The sequence below is a fragment of the Delphinus delphis genome, chromosome 8 (assembly GCF_949987515.2).
Source record: "Delphinus delphis chromosome 8, mDelDel1.2, whole genome shotgun sequence".
Taxonomy (NCBI): Eukaryota; Metazoa; Chordata; class Mammalia; order Artiodactyla; family Delphinidae; genus Delphinus; species Delphinus delphis.
In genome coordinates, this window is record NC_082690.1 from 99,127,127 (window position 1) to 99,140,859 (window position 13,733).

At 36.7% G+C, this 13,733-nt stretch overlaps 1 long non-coding RNA gene across 2 annotated transcripts in view; it reads right to left on the reverse strand.

The window, feature by feature from the left end:
• Nucleotides 1-2,922: 2,922 nt before the first annotated feature.
• LOC132429944 (uncharacterized) overlaps nucleotides 2,923-13,733 on the reverse strand; it is a 32,221-nt gene continuing 21,410 nt past the window's right edge. The window contains exons 3-4 of one of the 2 annotated variants that reach the window (XR_011246577.1): nucleotides 7,761-7,934; nucleotides 2,923-3,177 (exon numbers count right to left, since the gene is read on the reverse strand). This is a non-coding gene — a long non-coding RNA (uncharacterized lncRNA). Of the gene's footprint in view, nucleotides 3,178-5,613; nucleotides 7,935-13,733 lie in introns of those variants that run through there. The other variant, XR_009520411.1, reaches the window with a different exon arrangement.

The following is a 13,733-nucleotide window of genomic DNA, read 5'->3' on the forward strand; positions in this document are numbered from 1 at the left end:
ATAAAGCAATTATACTCCAATAAAGATGTTAAAAAGAAAAGAGTAATACACATTAGACATGAGAGAAGAGACCAGAAAAGTCATAGCTTCTCAGGAATAAGAAGACCCAGACAAGCCAGTGGGAGACACTTGTGTATAGCCACAAGGACTCTTTGCTGGAGGCTTGTGGCCTCATATGTGAGTGTGGAAGAAGTTGTCAGTGTAGACATTTTGGAGCTAAGGTTCCTAAGAAGAGCTCTTTGGCCATGGAAAAAAATAAATATTCTTCTTGGAAAACACAGGACTTGCCAAAACCTATCTCAAGGAAGACCTTAGCATATCTTTACACCACGGTCTTCTTGCAAGTATTATTCTCCTCTACTCTAGGGAAAAAAAGACTTATAATTGTGTGTTTATTTTCCCAGTGGTCTGTAAACTTCTTGAAAGCAGGTATCTTGTGTTTTTGTCTCTAAATTGCAAACATATAAACCGATACCTGGCAAATAATATGGTCCCATCTTCATCCCCAAGTCACTATTCCTCAGTAGTCCCCTAAATCTCCTAAATCCCAACTGAAGGAATTGTTGTATGATGGCATAAAAGAGTCCTTCTAAAATAGTTTCATAAAGATCACCAAGTGTGTGGTCCATCTTTGAAGATTGCTACACAAAACTGTGTCCCTTCTCTGTTGAGTATCCTATTTTTCCCAATGCTCTGAGTGCCATACTTTTCCGTTCTCATGAGAGCTGGACTGAAACCAAAAAGAGGCAACTAGGACAATCCTCAGACCGGAGCTGAGAGAGGCCATCATGTTTCAAACTTGTACTGATGTTCACTAGAATCTGTGATTTTACGATGTGGTTTTCGAAGTCATCTCTGAGAGAGAGAGAGAGAGAGAGAGAGAGAGCAAGAGAGAGAGAGAGCACGATCATCCTTATGAAAATACCTGTTGAGATTCTTGATGGTGTGGTACTGCAGGTTATTTTTGATCCACCCAATATGCATAAAACGAACAGTCTGTCCAGGATGTGTGGTTGCATGATAATCGCTCTCATTCAACGATTCCCTTATCTAGCCATCTCTCCATCTACATGCATTAGTTGTGCTTAGACAGCACAGACATGCAGGAACACACACTTCCTATAAGGTTTTCTTAGTCTTCAATATGTGGGAATGGGATATTGGAATTCCTGGGAATTTTTAGGAAAGCATGAAATTATAAGTCATTCTTAAAATATTTTCAGCATTCTTTATACTCTTTACTCATTAGTGTAGGTATCTAAAATTTGTTTAATAATTATAAATTTTAGATGTATTAGTATATACTGTGTATTGTAGACTACAGCAAACAGCCAAATACTGGAAAATGCCCCATGAACATTACTGGGTAGTAATTGAATAACTAAACATTCAGATCTCCCAATAAGATTAACAACATTATACAGAATCACATGTCAAAACTGCCAGTTTAAGGACTTATTTGTTTCTAAAATTTATTATTTCTTGGAACATCACTCATCAGATTTGTATAAAGTATCCTATGCATATAAACTTATGAATATTTATTTTATTTGCAAGAATGACTAACTGTTAACAGCAAACAGGGCCATGAACACACACATGGGAATAGCTACCAGCAAGACTGACTGATTAGCTTGTGATTGAGTCTCTACCAGTGCTTCTAGTTCTGGTTCCACAAATGTAGACTTAACTTCTGACTCTGTATGTCACGTTTCCTGGTTCCTACTTTCTCCTTGACATGAGTGGATTCCTCTGAACAAGTAACCTCTCTATGTTGATCATTACGCTTTGTTTATTTATTTTTAAATTAAATTAAAGTTTATTTTTAAAAAAATTAACGTGTAGCTTATTTACAATATTGTTTTAGGTATACAACATAGTGATTCAATATTGTTGTAGATTATACTCTATTTAAAATTATTGTAAAATATTGGCTATTTCCCCTATGCTGTATAATATATCCTTGGATCTTATTTTATACATAAACTGTACATATTTTGTACCTCTTAATTCTCTATCCCTGTGTTGCCCCTCCCTACTTCCCTCTCCCCACTGGTAACCACTAGTTTGTTCTCTGTAGAACTTTTGTAGACTTTTTGTTATTTGTAGACTTTTTGATGATAGCCATTCTGACAGGTGTGAGGTGATATCTCATTGCACAGTTTGATTTGCATTTCCCTTATAATTAGTGATGTCGAGTGATAGTTATGCTTTTATTCTTGCAAGAGAATTATAATACTTTTCTCAACTTTCCTGTTTTCTCAACTACCTTTTCTCAGAGTTTGGATTTAAAAATAAATACCTTTTTGGGGGGAGAAATGCTGGGAAGGAATTTCCACATAGAAGCACTACTCCTGCTGCTGTGACTAACCCTTCTCTTCACCCAACAGTTAAACTGTAAGAAAAGAGTTGAAGAAATCCACTGTATCAACATACCAGTGACATTTTTATCATGTATTCTGGTCATAAGGTGCTTATTGATTCATAATGGAAACATATGTGTACTTAATTACACTATGGATAGACTGTAATTTAATAAAATTATGGACTGTATTTTAATAAAATTCTAATGAGAGAGGCATTGGTAGAGAAGGCCAGTGTAGGGAAAGGTTACTTCCTGGGCAAGCACTTTTCTGTAAGTCACTTGATACCAAGGATAGACCAAACCCAAAAGGCTGCATGAAAAGGATGAGCAGGGCTTTGAAAGAAGGAGTGGAAATTTGAAAGTAGTAGTGAAGATGGAGGAGAGGAAAAGTAGAGGAAACCTAAAATAGTTTTGCAAGTTCTGACTTCCATTTATGCTACCAGGACTCTACCTTGTTACCAGGGAGTGGAGGGTGGTGGGGGAGGAGGAAACATCATTTTCTCAAGGGAAGCATCATCGATTGACATTTCAGTCCCATGGTGTGACTTATAGTGTACTGATATTCCACTCAATGTTCTAATTCTAGAATCTAACACCTTCATGCAAAGACTCTTATTTTAAGGGAATAATTTTTTTTATAAGAAGGAGGAGCTCATTACATTCAACTTAAATATGTTCAGAAAGGTAATTGGGGGAGCTCAGTAATTCGGTTGAAAGGATTGATCAACACTTCAGGGCCTTCTTTCCAACACGGTAACATTTCACCCTCTTCTTTTTGAATTCCAAGTTAAATTTCTGTATGATTTGTGACACTGAAAAAAAAAAAGAAAAGAGGCAAGGAAATGCAGTTGCAAACTTTCCTTTTGTTGGCAAGCCAGACAATGCTTAGCACAGTGTGTACATTTAATTGATTCATTCTGTTCTGATGCGACTTGGCCTGAGTTTGTTCATAAGCAACCCGCCAACCAGAGAGCTTTGTTTCTCTTCTCCAACATTTAGTTGGAAGCAAAGGCATTTCCAATATTGTTAAATCCATGGCTGTTCCTGGAATAAGTAACACTTTTTAGTTCTCCTTATCCTCATGTTAAATCAGCTTAAAAGTTTTAAAGTATCAAAAGTAGTCTTGAAGAGAAAAAGAAGTAACCAAAACAAAAAGTGTAAATCTAGGAAAAATATGAAAAGTGAAGGAGGAACATGCTGTATGATGGAATGTTCACTTGCCAAATAAATCTACGTGAGCCACAGATGCCTCTTAGAAATGATTATGTTCCCAGTTATAAGAGTAACACAATCTTATGTGAAAAATCATGAAAAATGCATAAATGGATAAAGAAGAAAAAGATCATCCATAATTCTACAAATCACAGATAAAAACTGTTAACTTTTTGGTATAGTTCTACTCATTATTATGCATACGTATTTTTACAAAATTGGGCTTCTATTGTAAACAAAGATTTGTACCTTGTTTTTAATCAGTTATAAATGCCCCTTATTATAAAGTATTGATTTAAATACAATTTAAACATACTGTACTTACGTGTCCAATATTTGAAACTACATTTAAATAACTTTTCATTTTATAAATGTAAGAAACAGCCTTATGATTTTATTTTTGTTTGACTCTCTGTTCATTATTTGAGGTTACAATTTTAGAATAAGGATTATTGAAACAAAGAATAGAAACCTTTTCTGGGCCTTTGGCATACTTAGTCATTTAGCATTCAAAAGGTATAGCCAAATATAGAGTTAAAAATTTAACAACTAACATTCTCTTTAAACACATGCATTAAATCAAATAATGTACACATGCTGTTTTTCTCTGCTAACTATGCTAATAAGTTCTTTCCTGTTTTGCTAGTTCTTCTTATCTTGAGTCACAGGTGTGTAGGACCAAGTGGTGAGCAGAAAAACTGTGAGAACATCTTGGCCAAAGGCAGACAACCACAATAGCCACGAATCATGAAAATGTCAAGAATCGTGGCGCCAGCTCAGCGACACCTTGATCACATAGTCCTGCGACCCCCACCTTCAAAATTCTCCTGAAGTAGACCTGCCCTCTTTCAGAGAGCAGGACGGTAGTTTTTAAGATGCTAGTTGGCTACTCTCCTCATTTGCTGGCAAATTAATACATTTCTCTTTCCTTTATCCTCACAACCTTGTCTTCATTACTCTCATTCAGCTCTGGGCACAGGGACCAAATTTTCAGTTACAAAGGGTTATATCAATTTCTTAGAACAGTTTTAATATCCACTGCAGACACTCACACTCTTGTAAAAATTAAGAAACAAAAACCTCAATTAAGATAGAGTCAGGGGCTTCCCTGGTGGCGCAGTGGTTGAGAGTCCGCCTGCCGATGCAGGGGAGACGGGTTCGTGCCCCGGTCTGGGAAGATCCCGCATGCCGCAGAGCGGCTAGGCCCGTGAGCCATGGCCGCTGAGCCTGCGCGTCTGGAGCCTGTGCTCCGCAACGGGAGAAGCCACAACAGTGAGAGGGTCGCGTACCAACCAAAAAAAACAAACAAAAAAAGATAATGAAAAAGTTTGAAATATTACAAGAATTACCAAACTGTGACGCAGAAGCATGAAGTGAGCAAATGTCGTTGGAAAAATGGTGCCGAAAGACTTGCTTGATGCAAGGTTGCCACAAACCTTCAATTTGTTAAAAAAAAAAAAAAAAAGATGCAATATCTGTGAAGCACAATAAAGTGAAGCCTGATAAAATAAGGTATGCTTGCATACCATTCTAAATACAGTTAAAACAATTCCTCAGCAAAAACTCCAGGTTGCTGGGCGATTAATCAGAACATATAATTCAAGATTGAGGAAGTTGTAATATAATAACCTGATTTGAGAAATCAAAGAGTAAAATACGTATTTAACACTAAATGGTTAGTGCAAATATTGTTAAAAGCAAACAAATTCTAAGAATAATTATTGAAAACATACATAATATAAAATGCAAAACATTAAAATAGCTATGCATATTTAAAACCACAAATTATACAACTGGGAAATTGGTGGGGAAGGATGGGAGAAATGAAAGTATACTAATTTCCTCCATCTATGGAAGGAAGAATTCAAGAGCTATTTCATGTAGACGTGACTAATTAGAGAAACCTCTCTTCAAACATGTAATTCTGAATAATAATCATCAGTAGAATATACACACAACATATCCACTCCAAACGACCTGATTTTAAAAAGTAAATATACCAATTAAAAAAAGTAAATATTGTGCAGAGAGAAAAAAGCTGAAAACAAAGGAAAATGTGATTAAGCATATAAGATAAAATAGCTTAACATAAGCTGAGCAAAGTAAATATTTCACTTCTGAAAATAAGTTTAGGTGAGGTTTATGTTTTATTAAAGGAGTCTCACATTTACATGAAAAAAATCCACCAAGTTTACATATATTGACATAAAAAGGCTAGCATCACTTTTATTTAGCATTGTGTTTTATGACATAGCCAATGCAAGATGACAGAAAAAGGATGCAGAAGATTTAATTGTTTAATTTAAGACATAACAGAACAAATTGAAAAATTGAGATGAATAAGATATTCATAATTGTGGTTAGTTCCAAATGGAATGTAGTAGGGAGTCTCAACTAATTCTTACTTAACTGATGTGTCAGATTAACCAATGCTCATCATCCCCTCTGTACCATATACTAGATTATGCCCATGAAGTACTGAACACAAAAGACCTATGGCTTATTCTCTGATATGTTTGAACATTCCTACAACCACAAATTGAATTGTATGTCTATAAGTCAGTTGGATTTCACCCAAGCCTACTTAGACCATTTGGATTCATTTTTGTAATGATGTAATTTTATTACATTAAAATGCCAATATTTTTATTTTTTTAATTCATTTTTCATTCTTTTGGCCATGCAGCATGTGGGGTCTTAGTTCCCTGACCAGAGATTGAACCCATGCCGCCTGCATTGGAAGCACAGAGTCTTAACCACTGGACCGCCAGGGAAGTCCTGACATTCAAATATTTTAAAAAGTGGAAGAAAACTAGAAGATAGTGTAGATAAATATTTTTCAGATCTCAGAGTACAACCAAGTGACTTAAAACCAAATGAGCAGAGAACATAAAAATATTGATATTTTGACAGAATAAAAATTTAAAATTTCTGTGTGTCAAAAGTACAATAAGCAAACTGAATAGAAAATGAAATTTTATAACCCAGAAAAAAATCATCATCAGAAAAACAGGCAATTCAAAAAAGAAGAATTCAGGGGCTTCCCTGGTGGCGCAGTGGTTGAGAGTCCGCCTGCCGATGCAGGGGACACGGGTTCGTGCCCCGGTCCAGGAAGATCCTACATGCCGCAGAGTGGCTGGGCCCGTGAGCCATGGCCGCTGAGCCTGTGTGTCCGGAGCCTGTGCTCCGCAACGGGAGAGGCCACAACAGCGAGAGGCCCGCGTACCGCAAAAAAAGAACAAAAAACAAAAAAGAAGAATTCAAAGGCAAACAAAAATATAAAAATTCAATTTCATTATTATTCAAATAAATATAAATTTAAATAAAATTGGATACTATTTTCTGCTTAGAAACCAACAGTTTTAGAAAAAAGATAATACCTAGTTGTGAAAGTTGCGAAGAGGAATATATTCCCAAATATTGCTACTGGAAGTATAAAGTGCTATAAAGATGTGTGGTAATATATAATAAAAGACTTGAAGAAATGCATTCACTTTGATTCAGCAATAATGTATTAAGGAATTTTTTATAAACTAACCATGTGTATGTGCATAAAATTGTCGACAGGAGTGTTCATTAAAGTTTTCAATATAATGGTGAAAAATTGTAAATATCAATAATGAGAAAATGCTTAAATTCACTGTGGTCTATCCATGTGATGGAACACTGCAATCATTTGAAAATGATGTTGAAAATGATCTTAGTAAGATTGGGAAGCTCATGCAAAACCATTATAAACAAGTGTTAAATCATGATTCCATTTAAAAAATAATTTCTGTTCATAAAAAATAAAAGAACATACCTTAAAATGTTAACAATGAGTATACCAGGTTGGTGGGATTTTAGTTTATGGCTTCTATATTTACAAATTTTACAAATTTGTATATTTACAAATTTTACAATGACTATACCCAATTTTGCAATCATATAATACATTTAAAAATTTCCTTTGTCTTTTGTTATTTTAACATAATGTTGGGAAGGAAGAATGGTAGAGTGTTAATCGCATGGATTTTTGTAGTCAGTTAGATCTGGGTGTGAAAACTACCCTTATGTGCGAATTTAATTTTTACTTAATTCTGTTACTTGATGCGCCTTGAGTCACTAATGTGTGATTGGAGATGTGAATACGGAGCATTATGAGGACTTTATGAAAATTAAATGTTTCAAATATAAAACGTGCCTGGATATAAGACTGGACATAACAGGTGTCCAGTGAACATAACTGCCTTCCCTTCTCTTTTCTCATGGTGGTGAGTTTCCCCTGGACATTTACGCTTTCTTATCTTTTCCGGAGTGGACAGTGAGGCTCCTCTGGAGTTGTATCCTCCCCGGCCTTGCAGTTGCTCTGCTAAACCTTGAAAATCAGAAGAAGAGTAAAAGAGAAAAGGAAGAAGAATAAAATAAAATGGATGAGACATTTCAGTAAAATAATGTGATCATATACCATCAAAGTCAAGTAAGATAGACCTTGGCTCAGGAAAACATTTAAAAAAGAATCTATCTTATTAAGATTTGAATATCCAATGAGCAAGATTTGGTGCAAGACATACTTAATCTGTGGATAATGGAAGATATATCGTTTTGGAGCCTGATATCTGCCAGGACAAGTTATACTAGGGCAATTTCAAGGGAAAAACCTAGCACATATATTCAGGGTGAGGCTATAATCTATTAAAAAATAAAACGCATCAAATTTTATCCTTACATATTAGGGTTTTCCCTTTCAATGGTCACTTTCAAAGGTTTTGCACTTACTCTGATGGTGTTTCTTTCAAACCATTTTAGGATTGCCTCTGGGGGGTATTTTAAAAGACTGCACATTTTCTTGAATATCATTAGTTGTGACGTATGTTCACACTTGGAGAATGCATTTGCTTTTTTTTCTTAATAGCAAAATATTTGAGGTACGGTGAGATAAAATATAGTAAATTAACCAGGTGGCCCCAGTTTGCACTATAGAGTTTGATCAGAACAGGAGTTGGTGAAGATAATACTGTTGTGAGTAGAAACATATGTTTTTCTTCAGCTCTTTTTTGAAATATAAGAATAAATATTATCATTGCTATTAGGTGTACCATTCAAGATGTGTGGCAAAATCTTTGTGAAAACTTTCCTCATGTTCAAGTTTTCAACCATAAGTAACTGATTTTGTCATTCCAATTCATCTGTTTTGGCCACTACCTTGAAGTAATCTCTCCATTGGCACAAATGAAAAATCTGACCATTTCAACATTTTCATCTGGCTTATGTGTGAGAGGTTGATTGGATCTAAAAAAGTTCTTGATAGACGTCATCCCGGTGCCAGCTCTTTACTTCATGTCCCAAAGAGCTCTGTGCAGATACATCTGAGTCTTTATCATCCTATCGTATTTCACGAGGCATTCAAAACTTCATTTCTTTATTACTTAACAATCCATGGAAATCCATAAAGCTGCATTTATTCTTCTCAGTCTTCTACTACTCTTCCCAAAACTGTTTCCAGAGAATCTTGCAACCCTGTTATCTTTGCTACTCACAGAATCCACTTTATTTCTGGGTGCCCACATTCCCTCCTTGTGGAACACTCAAGTCCTGGCAATGCCATTTTGATAAACATCTCAATCGGGGCTGTTTTTAAGCACCACAAGGGCAAGAATGCCTGTCTTGTTCACCAGTATATCTCTATCACAATTAATTTGATTTGAACTAGATTGAATTATTTTGTAGTTAAATCTCATGTCCTTTAAACTTCCTTTCAAAGCCAATATCCAGCGGCACCTTCTATAACCCAGTTTTGCAGCCATTGCTTTAGCCCTACATAGATTGGGGCTTTCTCAGTCCAATGGTTATTTTGCCTAGACTTGTCTGCTGTGTGCAAAAAAGGAGGGCTTCGATGGGGTAGATTCACTTGATTAATGGATGATGGAAAGCATAGCAGTTAAACTACTGCTGTGCTTGTAGAAACAGTTTGATAATATTGGGAAACTCATCTAGTTAACTGTTATCCTCAATGACTGTTGAAGCAGTATTACAAGGTGTAAGGTATGCTTGTTGCTAACCCACAAACACTGTGCATATAAAACCAAAGCACTTGTGAAAATGTCAGGGACCCATGAAACCATAGCAAAGCCCAGTCAGAGGTCCAATGTGTGCTCATTTATAGAGCATATATAAAGTTGAATCTCTATACCTGGGAACTGTAAGGGAATTTAAGAGGCACCTAGTCCTACATATATCCTACATGCAAAAACCAAGGTCTACTGAGATTAATCCTTATTCAGAGGCTAGTTATGAGCATATCTGGGCCCAGAATCTATGTTCTATTTGATTAGTTACCAGAGTGTAAAGTGTACACACAGGCCTTGAGTCTATCTCACGTTTCATCTACAGCAAAGGCTATGTAACTTATTTAAGAGAGTGCAAACATCCATGCAGAAAGGGCACAATATGATTCTGACAGTGATGCTAAAAACATGCCCAAGCTCAGTCTGATACTATGCTCACAAGAGAAGCGACATCTTTTGTAGAATAATTTGAAAACTCTTTAAAACTCCTGTTCCGAACGATTTCCCCTAATGTGGCCACTGTGCCATTCCCAAGTTAATTATGCCTTTGTTTTTAGTTCCCCCCCAACACCAGCTTTATTGAGGAAAAATTGATAAATGTAATTGTATATATTTAAGGTGTACAATATGATGATCTGATATCTATATATACATTTGGAAATGATTACCAAGATCAAGATAATTAAGAGACATTTGATCTCTCAACAAGAGTGTGGGTTCTGGATCTGACATTTAATAGTTTTAGAACCATGGACAAAGTAACTTAAACTCTATGAATCTCAGATTTTTAGCTACAAAGGGTATGATATAGTTACCCTACAGAGTTATCTTGAGAACTAACAGTGAGATGAATCAAGTGGTCTGCCTGACTTCTAGTAGGTGTACTTTTTCCATTCTCCTTATTGCACTTTCTGCCCCAGCTCTACTGAACCACTTTCAGTTCCTTCCCATGGTCCCTCTTGCTCTGGGGACTTGGCATTATCTATTTCTTCCTCCTTGGACACTCTTCTCCTTCTGCTCATTAGCTACATCTTCTCCTTCAGAGCTCAGTTCAGGTGTCATCTTCCCTAGAAAGCTTTCCTTGATCCTCATCTTTCCCCAACTCTAGTGATAGGTACTCCTTCTCTGAACTTCCAAAAAAACCTTCTCACCTCAACCATAAGGCCACTGTATCTTTTTTTTTTAAATTTATTTATTTATTTTGGGCTGTACTGTGTCTTCGTTTCTGTGCGAGGGCTTTCTCTAGTTGTGGCAAGCGGGGGCCACTCTTCATCGCGATGTGCGGGCCTCTCACTATTGTGGCCTCTCTTGTTGCGGAACACAGGCTCCAGACGCGCAGGCTCAGTAGTTGTGGCTCACGGGCCTAGTTGCTCCGCGGCACATGGGATCTTCCCAGACCAGGGCTTGAACCCGTGTCCCCTGCATTAGCAGGCAGATTCTCAACCACTGTGCCACGAGGGAAGCCCCAAGGCCACTGTACCTTATCAATAAATAAATCAAGCAGACAAACATATATTGAGTATGTTATGAACTCAAGTCTTGGGCTTAGCTACGAGGAGGCGTGTAACAAAATTATGACATGATTGCCAACTTCAGCCTCGTAACAGAACTTGACATGTAAGAAAAGAATCTAAACATCCTCTGAGGAACTAATTCCTAAATTGTGTTCCTTCGAACAGATTTCTTCACGGCACCTCAGAAATGAAAAAGTTCATGGTCAAATTAGAAAACATTCACACTTTTCCTCAAGAGTCACTGTGCGTATTAGCACAATGAAGTTCTGTGAGGTCCTGTTGTAAAGCAAACAGCTTAATTTTACCTAAAAAAATTTCCAACTCTATTTCACCACGGAATATCTTTTTTTCCCCACATAGCACCATTAAGTGCTTATGATTTAATTCTACTTGACAAAAGTGAGGCCCATGCCATACTCTTGACGAAAGTCCTGTGGAGACAATGTTGAAAGAAAAGAAAAAAGACACAAGTTTTATCCTAGCTTCATACTTTTAACTTACAGGATGTTGGGTAATTCAACCCTTTTCTGTATTTGTAAAAGTGGATAGTAGTACTTACCCTGATAATTCATTTGTTTTCCACAGTTTACATATATATATATATATATATATATATATATATATATATATATATATATATATATATACACACACACACACATATACAGATGAATATTCTTCTCCAATTGTAAAGCACTATAGAAATTTGTGTTTTATTATTATTTTTAGAAATAAAAATCAAAATCAGGGCTTCCCTGGTGGCGCAGTGGTTGAGAGTCCGCCTGCCGATGCGGGGGACACGGGTTCGTGCCCCGGTCCGGGAAGATCCCACACGCCGCGGAGCGGCTGGGCCCGTGAGCCATGGCCGCTGAGCCTGCGCGTCCGGAGCCTGTGCTCCGCAGCGGGAGGAGCCGCAGCCGTGGGAGGCCCGCGTACCGAAAAAAAAAAAAAATTAATGGGTCCCCTCAGAGGAGGAATTTCCCCAGGGGTTCCCCTTAAACTGAAGCCAACCAGAGAAAATATTTGAGAAAAATTTCTCGAGTTGATCAATTAAGCAAGATTAATGGGCACCACAGACAATTATTACATGGGAATTCCAGATGGGTATCCTCATTCCTTTTTGATTCCCAGCAGGGAACTTACTGATGTTGTGTTCCAGACAATCTCCCAGTGAGCATTATTGAAGGCACACATTCATTTCAGTTTGAGCTCACAGAACATGTGCAATGCACGAATTCAGCACTAGCCTAGGCATCTGGGGATCTGGAACCTAATTATGGCTCTGCCACGTGGTAGGTGTTGACCTCAGACAAGCAGTGGAGCTCTTATGTGGGCTTCTTTATCTGTGATACGAGGTGTTGTGCATTAAATGGACTCCGCAGATCTCTTCCCTAATATTGAACATTTGGGATGTTTTTTATTTTCTTACAACTTTAGATGAATATACAGCTAATTTAGACGATTTGAGGCAGCAGTTAGGCAGTGATCTAAGAGACGACAAGGCAGCCAGGAGAAGGGAAGGGAAAGCGTTTTAGGGCAGAGGAAACAGCAGGTGAAATGGTCTTCTCTGAAGGCAAAATAAGCATGTCAAATTTATCCATAAAGTCCAAAATATCGAAAATCCATGGAGTGAATACAGCTTGCTTTCTATATTCACGACAACAGTCAACTAAAGGACTCTGCGCTGGTTCTTAAAATTGAAGGGTGGCTAAGTGCATGTGGAGGCTATATTCAGACTTATTTTCCTTTTTTCTCACTCATTTATATATATCTGTTCAGATGACCTCATCCCTACAAGCATATGTTACGTTCTTGCAATGACAGCATAGAGTATTTCCATCAGACAGTAGGTTATAAATGTTTTTAAATGTAGTGTTTACAGTTATACGTTTTCATGACTACCTAATATGAATAGTGTTGATGTTCCAAAATTTATTAAACTATTCCCTAATACTGAACGTTTATTTTTATTTTCTTACAACTTTAGATGAATATGCAGCTAATTTAGACTATTTGATTTAGTCATCTACACTGTGCTTTTAAAAATGTGCACTTCCTTATTGCTCTTTGCTTAATTTACTTGGATATTTTTCTATGATCTGTTATATATTGTGTACTTAAATTTTGTTAAGAGAATAGATAGCACGTTAAGTATTCTTACCACAATAAAATTTTTAAATGTGCAGAAAGAGTATTTTTAAAACATAAAAGCTCTAAAGAAATCAACTTTGAAAAGTTTAGGTCATACACTTGCCAACTATAGTTGGCATCTCATTAACTCAATAACAGTAAATACAATATAAATGATCTTTACAGACTTATCTCCCTTTCATGGGAACTCCTTGATAAACCCCAGTTTCTTGAGTCCAGTAGGATTAGCCATGACAAGTTCAAAACTATATAATCAAGCATAGCGCACAGTAAATGCAATGACAAATAAGTCCAGGTTTAATAGCATGAAACTTGCTGTGGTCAGTGATTTCAAAGCAGTGGAAATAGCTCATAACCTTGCTAATTTTTTTGAGTGATTTATGTGTCTGCAGCCACAGCCTTTCTTCTGATCTAGATATCCAAAATATATTTCAAATTCAACAT